The 19,425-nt window shown below is 41.8% G+C and overlaps 1 long non-coding RNA gene across 1 annotated transcript; it reads left to right on the top strand.

The window, feature by feature from the left end:
- Positions 1-12,777: 12,777 nt before the first annotated feature.
- LOC311240039 lies at positions 12,778-15,731 on the top strand. The gene is made up of 3 exons (XR_014620462.1): positions 12,778-12,888; positions 13,096-13,152; positions 15,408-15,731. It is a non-coding gene; the product is annotated as an uncharacterized lncRNA (long non-coding RNA).
- Positions 15,732-19,425: the final 3,694 nt, after the last annotated feature.

Here is a 19,425-nt window from a genome sequence, read left to right as displayed (position 1 = left end):
TGGCATGTAGTCGGACGGTTCGACGTTACCAGTGTCAGGGTCTCGGCTTCTGTAATGGGAGAGAAAGATGACAGAGTGAAGGATGAGGTTCTCGATTCAGCATTTGGAATGGGTGGGGGTTGGGAGAAGGAGCTGCGGATGTTCTCCACTTTTTCCTCAAAGAAGATCGCAAAGTCTTCGGCAGAGAAAGATGAGGGAGGGGGGGGTGGGGGGGGAGTGAGGAGGGAGGACATGGTAGCATGCAGTTTGCGAAGATTCTTGGCAGAGGCCTCGATCCTATGGTGAAAGAAAGAAGCTTTGGCATTAGTAATGGTTTTGGAGAATGTTAACAAGAGGTTGTGATATGTGTCGATGTCAGCAGTGAGGCGTGACTTTCTATACTTCCTTTCAGCTGCTCTCAGGACCTGTCTTTGTTCTCTCACTGGATCTGTCAGCCATGGACTGGGTGGGGAACGGCGGGCAGGTTTCTCAACGAGGGGACAGAGCTTGTCGAAGGAGGTTGCAAGGGCTGAGAGGAGGGTGGAGGTTGCCATCTCTGTGGAGAGAGCAGAGAAGGTGTCACTCAAAGGTAGAGTGGATAGTATGTCAGAGGAGAGGGTGGAGGGGGATAGGGAGGGCAGGTTGCGTCTGAGTGAGACGGTTTGAGTTGGGGTGAAGACCTTTCGGTTAAGCATGAGAGTTAGTGAGAAGGATATGAAGGAATGGTCAGATACATGTAGGGGAGTTACCGTGGTGTTAATGATGCTGGAGTTACGGGAAAATATGAGATCCAAGGAGTTGCCTGCTTTGTGGGTGGGAGGCATGGCAGTGGGAGTCAGGTCAAATGATTGTAGGAGGGAGACTACTATGACTGACTGAGATGAGTCAGGCAGGTTGAAGTCGCCCAATAGAAGGAGAGGGGTACCATCTTCCGGTAAGGAGCTTAGAAGCATGTCCAGCTCATCTGTGAAGTGATCGAGCGGACCTGGAGGGCGGTAGAGTGTAACAATGGTGAGATTGAAAGGATTAGAGACAGATACTGCATGATATTCAAAAGAGGAGAGTGACAGTGCTGGGAGGGGTTTTACGTTTGTAGTCCATGAAGGAGATGTCATGAGGCCAGTGCCTCCACCCCGCCTGGAAGGTCGAGGTGTGTGAGTGAAGTTATAGTTTGTAGATAATGCTGCAGGTGTTGATGAGTTATTGGGGGTTATCCAGGTCTCAGTTAGAGCCAGGAGCTGCAGATTTTGACTATGGGCGTAGGCAGTAATGAAGTCAGCTTTCTTGACTGCTGATTGACAATTCCATAGGCCTCCCTGTACTGTGACAGGTGTATTAGTGGCTGTAGGAGGGTAGGATAGATTAGCCGGGTTGCTAGCAAACTGCCGTGGGTGGGTTGAGTCTGTTCTGGGGGAGCAGATTGTGGATATGAGACACATTGTGGTGTCAAGAGTGGCAGGGAGGAAGTAGAGAAATAGCAGAGTGGGAGGGAAAGGGAGATTTTTCAGAGTGGAGTGTAAGATAGGATTATGATGTACTTAGCACTGGGTGGATCCCTGGATCCCTCTGCAGAGAACTCCAGGAAAACTCCTCTTTGTCCCTCTTCGTTTCTCGACGCTTCGCTGACGCTAAGCCAGCAGGCCTTTAAATCCCTATCACTAATTAGTGCTTTCTAACACCTGGCCCTTAATGGGTCACTTAAGGAAACAAAATGGCCGCTTTAAACACGCCCCTTAATCAAGTCAGCTGGTCAAGTCAGCAATCAAGTCTCAGTTTAAAGATATTACTAAATTACTTAAAATGTCTTAATCAAGTCAGCTGGTCAAGTCAGCAATCAAGTCTCAGTTTAAAGATATTACTAAATGACTTAAAATGTCTTACCCTGATGCAGTGTAAGTCTCTCAGTGAATGAGCTGTCCTTCCACAACAGAATGTAGTACAAAGTGATTCCAGGAGAGGCTGAGGTTCTGCTTTTAAGCAGTGACAGGGCTCTGAGATCACACTCAGTACACAAGTGCTGTCTTTAAGCAGGAAGCAGCTTTTAATGGGTCACTTAAGGAAACAAAATGGCCGCTTTAAACAGGCCCCTTAATCAAGTCAGCTGGTCAAGTCAGCAATCAAGTCTCAGTTTAAAGATATTACTAAATGACTTAAAATGTCTTACCCTGATACAGTGTAAGTCTCTCAGTGAATGAGCTGTCCTTCCACAACAGAATGTAGTACAGAGTGATTCCAGGAGAGGCTGAGGTTCTGCTTTTAAGCAGTGACAGGGCTCTGAGATCACACTCAGTACACAAGTGCTGTCTTTAAGCAGGAAGCAGCTTTTAATGGGTCACTTAAGGAAACAAAATGGCCGCTTTAAACACGCCCCTTAATCAAGTCAGCTGGTCAAGTCAGCAATCAAGTCTCAGTTTAAAGATATTACTAAATGACTTAAAATGTCTTACCCTGATGCAGTGTAAGTCTCTCAGTGAATGAGCTGTCCTTCCACAACAGAATGTAGTACAGAGTGATTCCAGGAGAGGCTGAGGTTCTGCTTTTAAGCAGTGACAGGGCTCTGAGATCACACTCAGTACACAAGTGCTGTCTTTAAGCAGGAAGCAGCTTTTAATGGGTCACTTAAGGAAACAAAATGGCCGCTTTAAACACGCCCCTTAATCAAGTCAGCTGGTCAAGTCAGCAATCAAGTCTCAGTTTAAAGATATTACTAAATTACTTAAAATGTCTTAATCAAGTCAGCTGGTCAAGTCAGCAATCAAGTCTCAGTTTAAAGATATTACTAAATGACTTAAAATGTCTTACCCTGATGCAGTGTAAGTCTCTCAGTGAATGAGCTGTCCTTCCACAACAGAATGTAGTACAGAGTGATTCCAGGAGAGGCTGAGGTTCTGCTTTTAAGCAGTGACAGGGCTCTGAGATCACACTCAGTACACAAGTGCTGTCTTTAAGCAGGAAGCAGCTTTTAATGGGTCACTTAAGGAAACAAAATGGCCGCTTTAAACAGGCCCCTTAATCAAGTCAGCTGGTCAAGTCAGCAATCAAGTCTCAGTTTAAAGATATTACTAAATGACTTAAAATGTCTTACCCTGATACAGTGTAAGTCTCTCAGTGAATGAGCTGTCCTTCCACAACATAATGTAGTACAGAGTGATTCCAGGAGAGGCTGAGGTTCTGCTTTTAAGCAGTGACAGGGCTCTGAGATCACACTCAGTACACAAGTGCTGTCTTTAAGCAGGAAGCAGCTTTTAATGGGTCACTTAAGGAAACAAAATGGCCGCTTTAAACACGCCCCTTAATCAAGTCAGCTGGTCAAGTCAGCAATCAAGTCTCAGTTTAAAGATATTACTAAATGACTTAAAATGTCTTACCCTGATGCAGTGTAAGTCTCTCAGTGAATGAGCTGTCCTTCCACAACAGAATGTAGTACAGAGTGATTCCAGGAGAGGCTGAGGTTCTGCTTTTAAGCAGTGACAGGGCTCTGAGATCACACTCAGTACACAAGTGCTGTCTTTAAGCAGGAAGCAGCTTTTAATGGGTCACTTAAGGAAACAAAATGGCCACTACTAGGCTATACTACAGCGAGCCCCACTCATTTATATATAGTGCAAATTAAGTGTTCAAATGAAGGCATCCAATAATATATGAACCATTGTCTTACCTTAATGCAGATAAATGCGACGTTTCGTCTTGGTGAGAATTGAATCACAAGTTGCAATGAAGTGAAAGTTTTTCGTAATTTAGATCTCATCATGCTTTGAAAACAATGTACATACAGTAGCTCTAAAAAGTTTCCACGATTTGATGAACTCGGACTCTCATCATGTCCTCTTAGAGCAAGCCCTTGTTTGCCAAGATAAAACAACATACAGCCTCAGGTGATCGCTAGTTATGCCTCCTCGCTTCTCTACAAAGCGATCGGCGGGCTGAAATTCAGAACACAGATGTTTGCTTTACTCTGCCTGCTGGATCAGATTCAGGATGATCATGTGAATGATGTGATTGGCCACATTATTTAACCTGAGCCTATGCGTGATTGGTTACTGCCTGTATACCTGGAATGTTAAACGCTGCCACAGATTGACACCTTCGTCGTTGACACCTCGGCCAGCGAGCCGGCTGCAGCACAAGACACACACTAGCCAGCAGCCTGCGCATATATATTATATACATTTCTGTCAACTGTGTCACCACACCTACCCATTGACACCTCTGTCGGGGCGACCCCCCCCCCCCCCACACACACACAGACAGGCTGCCTAATTCTGCAGTATGCCCAATATTATTTATATATAAATGCTAAATATTTACATCAGACATGTACAGACAATGTACAAACAAACAATAATTCTACATATTAGGTACAGGCAAGCATATGGTGTTAGAGTTCTGCAGGGATGTTGTTGACAAGTTCTTTTTTAACCATGTTTTGAAGTGGGGGTGGGTGGGGGTGGGTGGGGGCTCCTGCCAGTCTTCAGTGTATTCAGGCCGTCTGGAATGTTAAGTGTCACCACACCTATCCATTGACGGACCCCAGCCCCCCCCCACACACACAGGTACACAGGGGAAAAAAATAAAGGCTAAATTTTTTTTTTTTTTTTTTTTTATAAATAAATAAAAATAATGTGTCGACTGGTCTGGGAAGGCACAGCCTGCCCCAGCCTTATACACCCGCCGCCCATGCGTGCAATTATAAGCAAACGTCAATGTGTTCAACATCTGAGGCCATTTCACCTTGGAACGAGGTGGCAAAGCACGGATCATATTACCTAAAGTGCGGTTTAGACGTTCTGCCTGTCCATTTCCCATAGGATGGTATGGCGTGGTATGGGATTTTTCAACCCCTGCCATCTGAAGCATTTCTGCTATGAGTGCACTCTCAAAATTAGCCCCTCTGTCGCTATGAATGCAGGCTGCAAAACCATAAACAGAAAAAAAATTATTCCAGAGCACTCTGGCCACTGTCTTGGCAGATTGATTGGGACACGGGTAAGCACATGCTAGTTTGGTAAAATGGTCAGTTATAACAAGCACATCAATGGACTTATTATTGGCATCCTCAGCCGACCAAAAGTCAATACACACCAACTCCAGCGGTGCAGTGGTGACTATAGATACCAGCGGAGCTCTAGCCTCAGGCTCCGGTGCTTTGCTCAGTACACATCTCTTACAATGACTCACATATTCTTTGACATCCTTTTCCATGGAGTTCCAATAGAAATGTTGTCTAGTGAGCCACAATGTGCGCTGCTGGCCCTGGTGACCAGCCTCATCATGTACCCCTTTCAGCACCTGTCCTCTCAGAGCGCTCGGTACAACATATTGAAAGACCTTCTTCTTACTCACAGCGTGTTTTGAAACACGGTACAACACTCCTAATTTGTTTGTGAGTTTTCCCCACTGTCTCAGTGTGCGGTTTGTTTCTTTTGACTCATGAACTCTCTCTCTTCGAGATGGGCGGCGGCCTCTATCTACAAAGAATTTGACTCTACTAGTAACAGGGTCCTGGCACTGCTTGTCGTACAATTCCTCATGAGTGAGGACAGGCAACGGACTCTGTCCCATGGACACCAACCTTTCCAACTGCTGCACATGAGAGACTGCTCTCATAGCTGCGCCATCCTCCCAACAGCGATGTGTGTGGAGTACAGCAGATACCTCTTCACGGGATATGCTCCCACTGTCACTACCCACCTCACCACTGGCCTTAAGGGAACTCTGGGTGGACAACCCTAGGCCCTTCCTCCTCACCTCTGGTTCCTCACAGGTAAGACGGAACATGTTCTGCACGTCATCCACCTGCAAACCTTTAGCCTCCCTCAACAAGACATCATACGAGGTCCTTGTCAGCCTGTGCATCACCCTAGGCCGAGTAAAAGGCTCCCTGCTCAGTGCATCAGCTACTGTATTCTTAGGCCCAGGAATGTACTGAATGTCAAAATCAAAAGGTGCCAGCTTAGCTACCCATCTCTGCTCGCATGCATTACATTTTGGCTTTGTGAGGATGTACTTAAGTGGATTATTATCTGTCCACACTGTAAATCTATGTCCTCGCAGCCAATGGCTAAACTTGTCGTGTATAGCCCATTTCATGGCGAGAAACTCAAGCCTATGAGCTGGATATTTAGACTGAGCATGATTCAAAGATTTACTAGCAAAAGCTATGGGCCTGGCTGTGCCACACCCTTCCTGCACTTGTGAAAGCACAGCTCCCAGTCCACTAGTGGATGCATCTACAGACAATAGAAATGGCTGAGAAAAGTCAGGGTGAGCCAACAGAGCTTGTCCCACCAATGCGGCTTTTAACGCCTCAAAGGCCTCCCTACACTCCACAGTCCAGTCTGCTGCACTAAGCTTATGAAGGGGGGCAGCTCTCTTCCCTTTAACTTTGCCTCTCCGTGGCTTTTTCACACCCGTGGTCAGCTGAAACAGTGGTCTTGCAACTACAGAGCAGTTCTCAATGTAATGTTGATAATACACCACCATTCCTAAGAATGACCGGATCTTATTGGCAGACGGGGTGACACCATCCGACTCCATAATATCGCTCTCCATCACACCCACTATAGCCTGCACCTTATCAGGGTCTGTGGCTATCCCTTCCCGAGAAACAATATGTCCCAAAAACTTCAGTGACTTTCTCAGAAACTGACACTTAGATGGAGACAACTTCAGGTTGTGTTCTCGTAAACGCTGAAATACCATCTCCAGCCTCTGCAAGCTCTCTTCTTCAGACTTGCCAAAGACCAGAAGGTCATCTAAGTAACAGAGAAGACTCAGTGAGTTCTGGTCACCAAAGATTGTGAGCATCATTCTCATGAACGTAGCTGGACTGTTACAAAGCCCCTGGGGCATACGGTTATATTCATGTAAACCGAGAGGAGAGGAGAAAGCAGTGTATTTCTTATCATCCTCATGCAGTGGGACATTGTAATATCCGGATGTCAAATCCATAGAACTGAAAAAGGCATTGCCTCCCAACGCTGCAAGTACATCTGCTTGGTGAGGTAAGGGATGTGCATCTTTCACCGTGCGAGCATTTAACCACCTGAAATCTGTGCACAGTCTCAAATCACCATTCTTTTTCCAACAAAGAACAAGTGGGGATGCATACTCGCTACTTGACTTCCTAATTATCTCCCTGTCCTCCATCTCGTTCAGAGTCTCTCTCAACTTTTGGTAATGGGCGGGGGAGAGCCTCCGGTAAGGTAACCGAAAGGGCCGATCGTCAGTCAGTCGGATACGATGACAGAAGCCACTAGCCTCACCACAATCCAACCGATGTCTAGAAAACACATCCTCATAGTTCTCAATTAGGTCAGTCAGTCTATCCTTCCAGACTGGTGAGACCTGACAGTCATCAACTGACAGGTTCTGGAGCCCTAGACTAGCCAGTCTATCATTCCCCCTAGCTACATTGTTGCTAGCACAACTCCTCGCTGTGAGACTGCCGTGAGAGCTGCCACTACTCACTCTACCGGCATTCTGGTGGACTGTCGTGTTCGTATCACTGTCAAAATCCTCTAATGCAATGCATGGATACACGTCAGCCACTTTTGCATTCCTTCTCAAGGTGATAGATTTGGTAGTCGGGTTTATAATCTTGACAGGAAGCCACCCATCCCCCCAGAGAGGTGTAACTACCCTGCCCACTAGTATGTTACGGTGCACACAACGAGAGGCGCTGGGCTCAACAATAACCGTACTTCCCATAGAAAGTTTTGTCCTGGGTGGGAGACGACCCCACACTACATGCTCACTCATAGGTTCAAGTGTCACGGCCTGTTTCAACTTGACTGTTACCACTTTGTCAGGAATTTCCTCCCCCCTCCATCTCTCAAGGTTGGCCATGAACCTGATAAACTGACTGTTTTCATCCTGACATGGTGACTCAGCTTTTCCCAATATGCGCCAGTAGGCCCCAGTGGATTTGAACTATCTGATTAAGGGCTTCATCACATTGGTGCCTATAATGAGCTCATCAACCTGACCCTCAACTATCAGGACTGGTACTATGTATTCAAAACCGTAAAGCTTAAGTTTCAGCTCACACGTTCCCACCGGACTAGTCTGTTTCCCACCACAACCCACAAGAACAACATCGGTAGTAGATATCAAGTCACCCGTTACTACTCCTGCCTCCCTCAGCCGAGGAACCACATCTGCACGCATAGAAGTAGCCATGGATCCACTATCTAACATCCCCTGTAACTCAACCTTGTCTCCTGTTAATACAGTGGTGAAAAATAAACTGTCACTTTGGGATGTTCTGGTCACATTCTGCATAATTACTGTTTTGTCTTTGGGTGCTGCTTCACAAACGGACGTATATACAGACTGAATATCATCATTACAATTGGAGGAAAAACCATAGGGGCCCACATTGTCCTCCTTTGAATGGGGGCCGTCTAGTTTTCCTGAGGAGGACCAGTCTGTCTCTGACCAGGGGGCTGTCTATGAGTGGTCTGCCCACAATAGATACCGATATGCCCTGGACCGAGACACTTGAAGCACAACCTGTGCGTCCTACAGTGCGTCCTAGTGTTGTGCTCCAAACTGCCACAAACCTGACATTCTTGAGAATGTTTGGGGAATGGTTTATGGGGGCCATTTTGTACATAGGGGCCATTTTGTACAGACTGAGTGTTGTTGCCTAAAGCCATCTCTAACACTCTCAAAACTCTATCCATTGTGTTATTCTCAGATACAGACGACAGCTGCTCTAACTCTGGACTACTGACAGCCATAGGTGACGCGCTTTGTTCGTGGTTAACAACCACCCTCTCCTGTGATGACTCAATGGCGACCACATGTTGTGTCAACCGACCTCGACTCGCTCTGTGCTCTCTCAAATATTCATCCAAATGTTCCTGCACCTCACATGCTGTCCACTCACGAGATGGCTTACTTTTGAACACTAAGGACAACTCCTTATCAGGGCAGTTACGGATGAACATGAGAACTAGATGCTGGCTCAGGCTAGTCTGAGGTTCCCCCTTAAGGCCTCTACATGCTACAGCAAATTCAAAGCAACTTCAACACAACATCGGCGCGATTTCAGCGCGCTTGTTGCAGACAGTCTTGTAGACTGTGTTGCGAGGGCGTTGCGTACCTGTGTCCAAAATCTAATCTAAAGACCCGTTGCGTTGGTATTGCGTAGCAGTGATTGGTTGGTAGTGAATGGGGGCGGGGCTGTCTGTCACTTCTAGTGTTCCTGGCTCGAGACCAAAAGAAAACTTTCTGACAGGAGCTCGAGACCAAAAGAAAACGTTCTGACAGGAGCTCGATAGCTAGTGTATTGTTTCATTACACTTGTTTAATTGTTTGTTTAAAATGAATCAAATGCAGGAACGTATTGCAGAGGAGGTCCGAAAGTACCATAGCGGGTCTAAAGACTACAAGGATAGCATTATGACGATGAATTCGTGGAAGGAGATTGGGGAAACAATGGGGATGGACTGGGTTGATGTGGCGATATAACTATATTACACTATATACAAGAACACAAGCGAAAACAAACATAAACAGGGCTATTATTATACTAACGATGTATGGTTGAGAAGGGAAATCCGTTTGTAATTGCTAGAGTGCGCACCTTCGGCTGCCCAAAGTATTCAGGCGGGCTGGGCGCGCTCGAGCCGCACATCCGGGGTACATTTTGTTGCATCATAGGCTGCGCGTTGATTTTGCAGAAGCATAAAGGTAATGTGTCTGCAACACCGTTGCTTTGTCGATGTTGTGTTGAAGTTGCTTTGAAGTTTCTGTAGCATGCAGAGGCCTTTACTAAGAAGACACTGCTCTGTGGCTTCTGCTGCTTTGTTAAGCCTAATCCAATAGTCAAGAGGATTCTCGCTTGCATATGCTTTGACTGCATAAAAGTCAGCTAATGGAAGATCTGAGTGAATAATATCACCAAAATGTTGCCTCAGAATGCTAAAAATAACACCCACCTCACTGACAGTTGAGTTGCTACGCATCCATACTTTGGTAACGTCCCGGGCCCTCCCCATTAGCTTGTTCATAACCTCCTCAACTTGTTCAGCCCCAGTACAGTTATTTTTCTTTCTGATATACGTCCTCATGAGTTCCTCCCACTCAAAAACAGAGCACTTATCTGTGCTGTCCCCTCTAAAATAGGGTGGGGCATTTGCATCTGAACGTAACACAAGATTGATTTTGGATGCATCAATCACGGTATTCCCACATTGGTCAGGTTGGAACATTTGTTGAGGATTTTGAGAAGCTAATGCAGGTGAAGTCCCCGAGGTTGTGTTCTGCATTAACGTCATTCTAATAGCTTCCCCTATTTCTGACCCAATGGATTTAATCAAATTGGCCATTTGGCTGGGGGATGTTTCAACACTAGTGTTGTTCATTTCACCAGGTGAGGGAACAACCGGGGTGAAAAGTAACGGTGGGGCATTTCTCTCAGAGGGACCCTCTACACTCTCCCTTCCAGGACTAGAGGGACCTGAAAAACCTGGACTCGCCGGAGTAGACTGCATAACCGGTGTGCACATTAGAACCCCTCTCCCTCTCCCCACAGTCAAGCTCCCTGTAGGAGTGTTTCCTATGTTCAAAGTCATTTTCAGTATCAAAAAATGGTACTTTCTTCTCTACCGTTACTTGTTTTAGGTAACACACTCAAAATCAATAAACTTGATGAGAGACCATATCTTTTTCAAAGGATTCAGTGCTCTCCAGCCTCCTCAGGAACAGACGGCGAATGCAGCGTCCACGTGACCAGGCCGCGCCGGCAGCCTCCACGCGTCCAGGCCGCACATGAAGCCTCCACGTCTCTCCAGCAACACTGGTGGTCGGCTTCCGCTGACCAGTTGATCCGGGTTGTCTCGGCACCAGTTTGTAGCGTGATCCAATCTGCGTTGTGTCTGGTGTGGTGTAGAAGTAGACTCCGACAACGGTACTCAATTGACTTCTGGTTTTATTGGTGATCTCCTGTTATCGAACCAAAAAACAGCACAACACATGGTGGTGAGCTACCGTCATAGCCGGTGGAATCCACCTCCGTTCTCTTTCACGTTAAACTCAAAGAGCCTCGCGCACACTCAAAACAGTGCGCCATCCACAGTTACAGCAATTGTTGGCTACTACCAAATACATGTAACTCAATACAAGTCAAACTCAGCAAAAACATATGAAATAATATGAAATGAAAGACAGTGTGTAAGCATTAATTAAACCGAAATACAAAAACAACGGTTCATACCTGTTATCGAACCAAAAACAGCACAACACATGGTGGTGAGCTACCGTCATAGCCGGTGGAATCCACCTGTTATTGTTAACAGAATACGAGTTAGCACACGACGGTACTGTGGCTGTTTTACACAGGGCGAATTAATGTCATCACACACAGGACAATTTCAGTACCAAAACCAAACATAAATAAATTTTACAAGTTATACATAGCAATTAAACCAAATATTAGGTAACCGAAAGTGCATACCTCCGTTCTCTTTCACGTTAAACTCAAAGAGGCAGATCACTTCCGCCGGCGTTTCTCTTGCCGTCGAACCGGCTAAACCATTATCTACATTATTTAAAGTATTTACAATACAACAAATACTCAACTGGAAAGATGACCTATCCTCTCTAAACCCATTATAAAAGACCAAAAGGGATTTCGTTTGGAGAATCATTAACTCAATATGAGGAAATTAATATAAACTAATAATAGGGATGCTCGATATTGGCTTTTTTACCGATACCGATATTCCGATATTGTCCAACTCTTAATTTCCGATACCGATATCAACCGATATCAACCAATACCGATATATGCAGGGTTTCCCACCCCAAAAAACGGAATAATTTCAGGTAACTAATCATTTCACTGGATATATATATAACAAATATTGTTATTGTTTTTTTCTTTTTTTAACCCGATACCGATATTTTCCGATATCACATTTTACTGCCGATATCGGCCGATAATATCGGTCGGCCGATAATATCGGACATCCCTAACTAATAACCAAGACACCCCTCCAAAACACTCGAGTGAGCTCGGTCCACTTTGTTCCTTCAAAATAAGAGTGTTTCCGTCTTGACCTACTTATTTAAGATGAAAGATAAAAGTTTCTGTCCATGATCTAGCATAACAACTTCACTCTGCTACATAAAGACTCACTACTTCAACCATTATCTAAATAAAAAAAATCTAACCCTAACTAACCTTACTGTCATGCACTTGTCCTAATAAACTAACCTACACTGTAGCACTCAACACTTTATGAACATTGTTACTGAGACGAAAGTTAAGTTTACTCTATTATTACTAGATCTGGTATGTCATAGATGTCTAGATGTACACTTTATGAACATTGTTACTGAGACGAAAGTTAAGTTTACTCTATTATTACTAGATCTGGTATGTCTAGAGATGTAACATTACTGTCTATGTACACATCATGTCTAGATGTACACTTTATGAACATTGTTACTGAGACGAAAGTTAAGTTTACTCTATTATTACTAGATCTGGTATGTCTAGATGTAACATTACTGTCTATTTACAAGTTTACTCTATTATTACATGTCATAAATGTCTAGATGTAACATTACTGTCTATGTACCTATGTAAACGAGACGAAAGTGAAGTTGAAAATGGTGCGCAGTAGTGCAAATACTTGTCCAGACCACGAATACTTGTCCAGACCGCCTCCAACCCGTCCAGCCTGGCTCTGCGGCTCTGCAGATACCCCCTATTGGATGAGTCAGGAACCGCCCAATAGTCACAGGTAGCCTACATACTTCATACCTTCAAGGAGTGGGTTGACGGAGAAAGCAAATGTAGTTATTTCAGTGTGGTAGGACTTCATAGGAGTCGGTCAAGGCCCTTGGACTCAGTGGATTAACGTATTTCTCTTAAAGTGGTCTAAACTGATTGGGGTAAGAATTATTCGATTCAATTGACTCAACCTTTATGAATGTGGAGAGTTGACAAGAGCTCTCAACTGACCCAAGTGCCTAAGTAAAGATAGAATAGACAATTTGATGGTATTCGTAATGTTTTAATAGAATATATTAACAGTTTGATATTAATAATGTTTTAATAGAATAGTTTAACCGTTGTATGATATTCACTTCTTTCTACAGGAAACATGGCAAAGTCATTTTTCAAGACTTCCGGGAAAAAGAAAGAAGAAAAAACGGGTGAGTTAGGCAGAAAGAAATGTTTAAAATAACAAGGTTCTGATTGGCTGAGGACACAGCCACTAAGCCAGGGTGGTGCAGCAGTGTGAGGAGAGTAGAGTTAAGCACAAATATCAATTTGGCCAAAAAATGACTTAGGCAGTTATCCTATGAGGCTAACGATAAGTAACATTTATTGTATGTGTTTATTGCATGCGTTAGTTATTATCTGGTGCCGCCTAGTGGACGCACTTTGGAACACGTATTGTGACTCTGGACAGGTAAGCTGTCTCTGCGCCGGCGCGGCGCGCTATTTAAGGGACACTCTTGACCATAGGCTGTAAGGTGAAAAGCCCTGTGGGCGAACTCTGACTGGCCAACGGTACGTTGCATTGTATGCGCCGTTAATATCCGCATTTATCCTTTGATTCATATATCTAGTTACTAATTAATGCCGTTTATTTCCTTTTCCTTTGTATAGGTAAATAATGGGACTAACTGTAACCTGACTAACGTCTGAATGTACGTTGCTGACTAAACGCCGACTGCACGTTGACAACTGACTAAATGCTATCAACTACTGGCAGTTGCTAACTGTAACCTGACTCTCAACAAACCACTATCCACGTCGACTTGGTTGAACATTACCAAATGCCATATCGACCTCTATACTGACATTATCCACCAACGCTTGAATGCAAGCTGCTACTAACTACCAGCTACAAGCTAACTGCTTGCTTAATTAACCACCTGGTGATTATTGCAACCGAGTAATAACCGGATGTTTGGACATTGGAGTCCTAATAAATGAACATTCTTACAAAGTCCGAATTGTTTCTTTGGTTTAATTAAGTCATTCGCCCACACCCTTCCAATGGGGACATTTAGTTTAGTCACACACTATATGTCCCTATGCCATAAATGTCATGTATGTTGTGTATGTCATAAATGTCTATATGAATTGAAAATGGGGGACCCTGATGGAAACAAGACAAACGTCTTTCTCTGGTCTGCATCCCCTTAACAATTGTATGTATTGAGCCGTACTGTATTGTACCCATTCTGCAATCTGTTAAATAAAGTTTTCATTCATTCATTCATTCACTCATTGACTGAGACCGCTAGATAATTGGACACATACTGATACTGCACTCCATGTAAGCTCCAACAGTATGTAGCATGTTACTGACTCCATGTAAGCTGCAACAGTATGTAGCATGTTACACATACTGCACTCCATGTAAGCTGCAACAGTATGTAGCATGTTACACATACTGCACTCCATGTAAGCTCCAACAGTATGTAGCATGTTACACATACTGACTCCATGTAAGCTCCAACAGTATGTAGCATGTTACACATACTGACTCCATGTAAGCTGCAACAGTATGTAGCATGTTACACATACTGCACTCCATGTAAGCTCCAACAGTATGTAGCATGTTACACATACTGACTCCATGTAAGCTGCAACAGTATGTAGCATGTTACACATACTGACTCCATGTAAGCTCCAACAGTATGTAGCATGTTACACATACTGACTCCATGTAAGCTGCAACAGTATGTAGCATGTTACACATACTGCACTCCATGTAAGCTCCAACAGTATGTAGCATGTTACACATACTGACTCCATGTAAGCTGCAACAGTATGTAGCATGTTACACATACTGACTCCATGTAAGCTGCAACAGTATGTAGCATGTTACACACACTGACTCCATGTAAGCTGCAACAGTATGTAGCATGTTACACATACTGACTCCATGTAAGCTGCAACAGTATGTAGCATGTTACACATACTGCACTCCATGTAAGCTGCAACAGTATGTAGCATGTTACACACGTTATGTATGTAGTATGATGTACACACTGTGTGTATGTAGTATGATGTACACACTGTGTGTATGTAGTATGATGTGTGTACACACTGTGTGTATGTAGTATGATGTACACACTGTGTGTATGTAGTATGATGTGTGTACACACTTTATGTATGTAGTATGATGTACACACGTTATGTATGTAGTATGATGTACACACTTTATGTATGTAGTATGATGTACACACTGTGTGTATGTAGTATGATGTACACACTGTGTGTATGTAGTATGATGTTTTCCTAAATGGTCACTGTGTCTAAAACTCCAGAAGAGAATGTGAAGTGGACAAATAATTAGTCAGTGGTGTTCTTCTGTATATCTGCTTGATTATGAATAATAGTAAACTGATTAGTTACTACGTGTCAATATGTTTTTCCTTCCATCCAACAGAACATTTTCAACTCATCCCTGAAAGCAGAACAGCTTATGAAGGTCATGATGCCATCCTCAAGTGCCACCTCTCTCCTGCGACCAGCGCTGTTGGCATGACAATCAGGTGGTTTAAAGAGTCACAGTGTATTTACCTGTATAAGGCTGGCCAGGTGATAGAGGGGGAGCACTACGAGGGCAGACTGAGTCTCACCAATCAGGAGCTGGAGAGAGGCCACGTGTCTCTGACACTGAGAGGCTTCAGCGATGATGGTGATGATGATTATGGATATTACATCTGTCAGGTTGTCCATGGAGACCAGAAGGAGGAGGCTGCTGTGCCTTTATGCAGTAAGTATTCTATAACTACAGTCCATGATTATCAACCTTGACACAAACAATGATATGATGCCATGTAAGACCCTTTACATATGAATTGCACTGCATTAATATACACAAGTAGGAGTTAATACTCTGAATTAAATTAGACACGATCACTACAAACTTCAAGTTATTGGCCATATGTATGTTAACACAAGGTTCTTTATTGGTCATATGTATGTTAACACAAGGTTCTTTATTGGTCATATGTATGTTAACACAAGGTTCTTTAGTGGTCATATGTATGTTAACACAAGGTTCTTTATTGGTCATATGTATGTTAACACAAGGTTCTTTATTGGTCATATGTATGTTAACACAAGGTTCTTTATTGGTCATATGTATGTTAACACAAGGTTCTTTATTGGTCATATGTATGTTAACACAAGGTTCTTTATTGGTCATATGTATGTTAACACAAGGTTCTTTATTGGTCATATGTATGTTAACACAAGGTTCTTTATTGGTCATATGTATGTTAACACAAGGTTCTTTAGTGGTCATATGTATGTTAACACAAGGTTCTTTAGTGGTCATATGTATGTTAACACAAGGTTCTTTAGTGGTCATATGTATGTTAACACAAGGTTCTTTAGTGGTCATATGTATGTTAACACAAGGTTCTTTATTGGTCATATGTATGTTAACACAAGGTTCTTTATTGGCCATATGTATGTTAACACAAGGTTATTTATTGGTCATATGTATGTTAACACAAGGTTCTTTATTGGTCATATGTATGTTAACACACGGCTCTTTATTGGTCATATGTATGTTAACACAAGGTTATTTAGTGGTCATATGTATGTTAACACAAGGTTCTTTATTGGTCATATGTATGTTAACACAAGGTTCTTTAGTGGTCATATGTATGTTAACACAAGGCTCTTTATTGGTCATATGTATGTTAACACAGGGTTATTTAGTGGTCATATGTATGTTAACACAAGGTCAAGGGTAATGAAATGTGTTGGATGAGAGGAACAGGTCAGCTCAGCAGAGCATTAGACACATTAGATTACTAGTCAAATAAAGTATGATTTAAAAAAAGTTAATAAACATGGAATAACACAAGTAAAAGAACACTATATACATGAATATGAAAATTACGATTTGTGTGTAAAAGTAATGAGTGTATACAACAAAATTGTACAATATTATACCACATACATTTGAATCTCTCAGTCAAATAAACCACTCACATTGATATTATGATAATACATTTGTTTAATATCTGTCAAATAAACCATTCTTACATTGATTGTGATAATAAACTAGTTTAATCTCTCAGTCAAATAAAACACTCACATTAATATTATTATGATACTAATATATTATATAATATATAATATAATATAGTATGATAATAAATGTGTTTAGTCTCTGTAAAATAAACCACTCTCACATTGATATTGTAATAAACTAGTTTAATCTGTCAAATAACCCACTGACACTGAGACATTGATATTATATTATTCAACTAGTTTAATCTCTGTCAAATAAACCACTCTTACATTGCTATTATAATAAACTAGTTTAATATCTCTATCAAATAAACCACTCATGTTGATATTATAATATACAATTAGTGTAATCTCTCTATCAAATAAACCACTCTCATGTTGATATTATAATAATCAATTAGTGTAATATCTCTATCAAATAAATCACTCTCATGTTGATATTATAATAATAAACAAGTTCAATATATCTATCAAATAAACCACTCTCACATTGATATTATGAATAAACTAGTTTAATATCTCTATCAAATAAACCACTCTCACATTGGTATTATAATAATAAACTAGTTTAATATCTCTATCAAATAAACCACTCTAACATTGACATTTTAATAATAAACTAGTTTAATCGCTGTCAAATAAAACACTCTCACATTGGTATTATAATAAACTAGTTTAATATCTCTATCAAATAAACCACTCTCACATTGATATTATAATAAACTAGTTTAATATCTCTATCAAATAAACCACTCTCACATTAATATTATAATAATAAACTAGTTTAATATCTCTATCAAATAAACCACTCTCATGTTGATATTATAATAATCAATTAGTGTAATCTCTCTATCAAATAAACCACTCTAACATTGATATTATAATAATAAACTAGTTTAATATCTCTATCAAATAAACCACTCTCACATTGATATTATAATAAACTAGTTTAATATCTCTATCAAATAAACCACTCTCACATTGATATTATAATAATAAACTATTTTAATCTCTGTCAAATAAACCACTCTAACTTTGATATTATAATAATAAACTATTAATCGCTGTAAAATGAACTAGTTGAATCTAGTTCAACTAGTTGAATCTCTCTATTGAATAAACCACTCTCACATTGATATTATAATATATTGTCTATCAAGACTGTACTCAAGTTCAACACTATTTGACAAACAATGTTACTGACCCTTAGCTGCCAGCGTTGTACCCTTCCTGCTGACCTGTTGTTCACAACTTGTAAATCGCTTTGGATAAAAGCGTCTGCTAAATGTGAATGTAATAATAAACTAGTTTCATCTCTGTCAAATACACCACTCTCACATTGATATAATAAACTAGTTTAATCTCTGTCAAATACACCACTCTCACATTGATATAATAAACTAGTTTCATCTCTGTCAAATACACCACTCTCACATTGATATAATAAACTAGTTTCATCTCTGTCAAATACACCACTCTCACATTGATATAATAAACTAGTTTCATCTCTGTCAAATACACCACTCTCACATTGATATAATAAACTAGTTTAATCTCTGTCAAATACACCACTCTCACATTGATATAATAAACTAGTTTAATCTCTGTCAAATAAACTACTCTGACATTGATATTATAATAATAAACAATCATCTTTACCTCCAATATAGTTCAAATGTACTAATTTATTAAAATGTCAAACGTTTTCTGAAGTGATCTTCTAGGTGTCTTTTGCTTTGAATATCTTGGCTGTTTCCACCTGGCATTAAGATCTGATCTGGGATCCAATCAGAAGCACAGCTCTAAGTAGCTGTTTCCACCTGGCATTAAGATCTGATCTGGGATCCAATCAGAAGCACAGCTCTAAGTAGCTGTTTCCACCTGGCATTAAGATCTGATCTGGGATCCAATCAGAAGCACAGCTCTAAGTAGCTGTTTCCACCTGGCATTAAGATCTGATCTGAGATCCAATCAGAAGCACAGCTCTAAGTAGCTGTTTCCACCTGGCATTAAGATCTGATCTGAGATCCAATCAGAAGCACAGCTCTAAGTAGCTGTTTCCACCTGGCATTAAGATCTGATCTGGGATCCAATCAGAAGCACAGCTCTAAGTAGCTGTTTCCACCTGGCATTAAGATCTGATCTGGGATCCAATCAGAAGCACAGCTCTAAGTAGCTGTTTCCACCTGGCATTAAGATCTGATCTGGGATCCAATCAGAAGCACAGCTCTAAGTAGCTGTTTCCACCTGGCATTAAGATCTGATCTGGGATCCAATCAGAAGCACAGCTCTAAGTAGCTGTTTCCACCTGGCATTAAGATCTGATCTGGGATCCAATCAGAAGCACAGCTCTAAGTAGCTGTTTCCACCTGGCATTAAGATCTGATCTGGGATCCAATCAGAAGCACAGCTCT

Source organism: Notolepis coatsorum (genome assembly GCF_963971535.1).
Source record: "Notolepis coatsorum genome assembly, chromosome: 1".
NCBI lineage: Eukaryota > Metazoa > Chordata > Actinopteri > Aulopiformes > Paralepididae > Notolepis > Notolepis coatsorum.
Note: the sequence above shows the minus strand (reverse complement) of the source record. Positions and strands in the feature narration are given on the sequence as shown.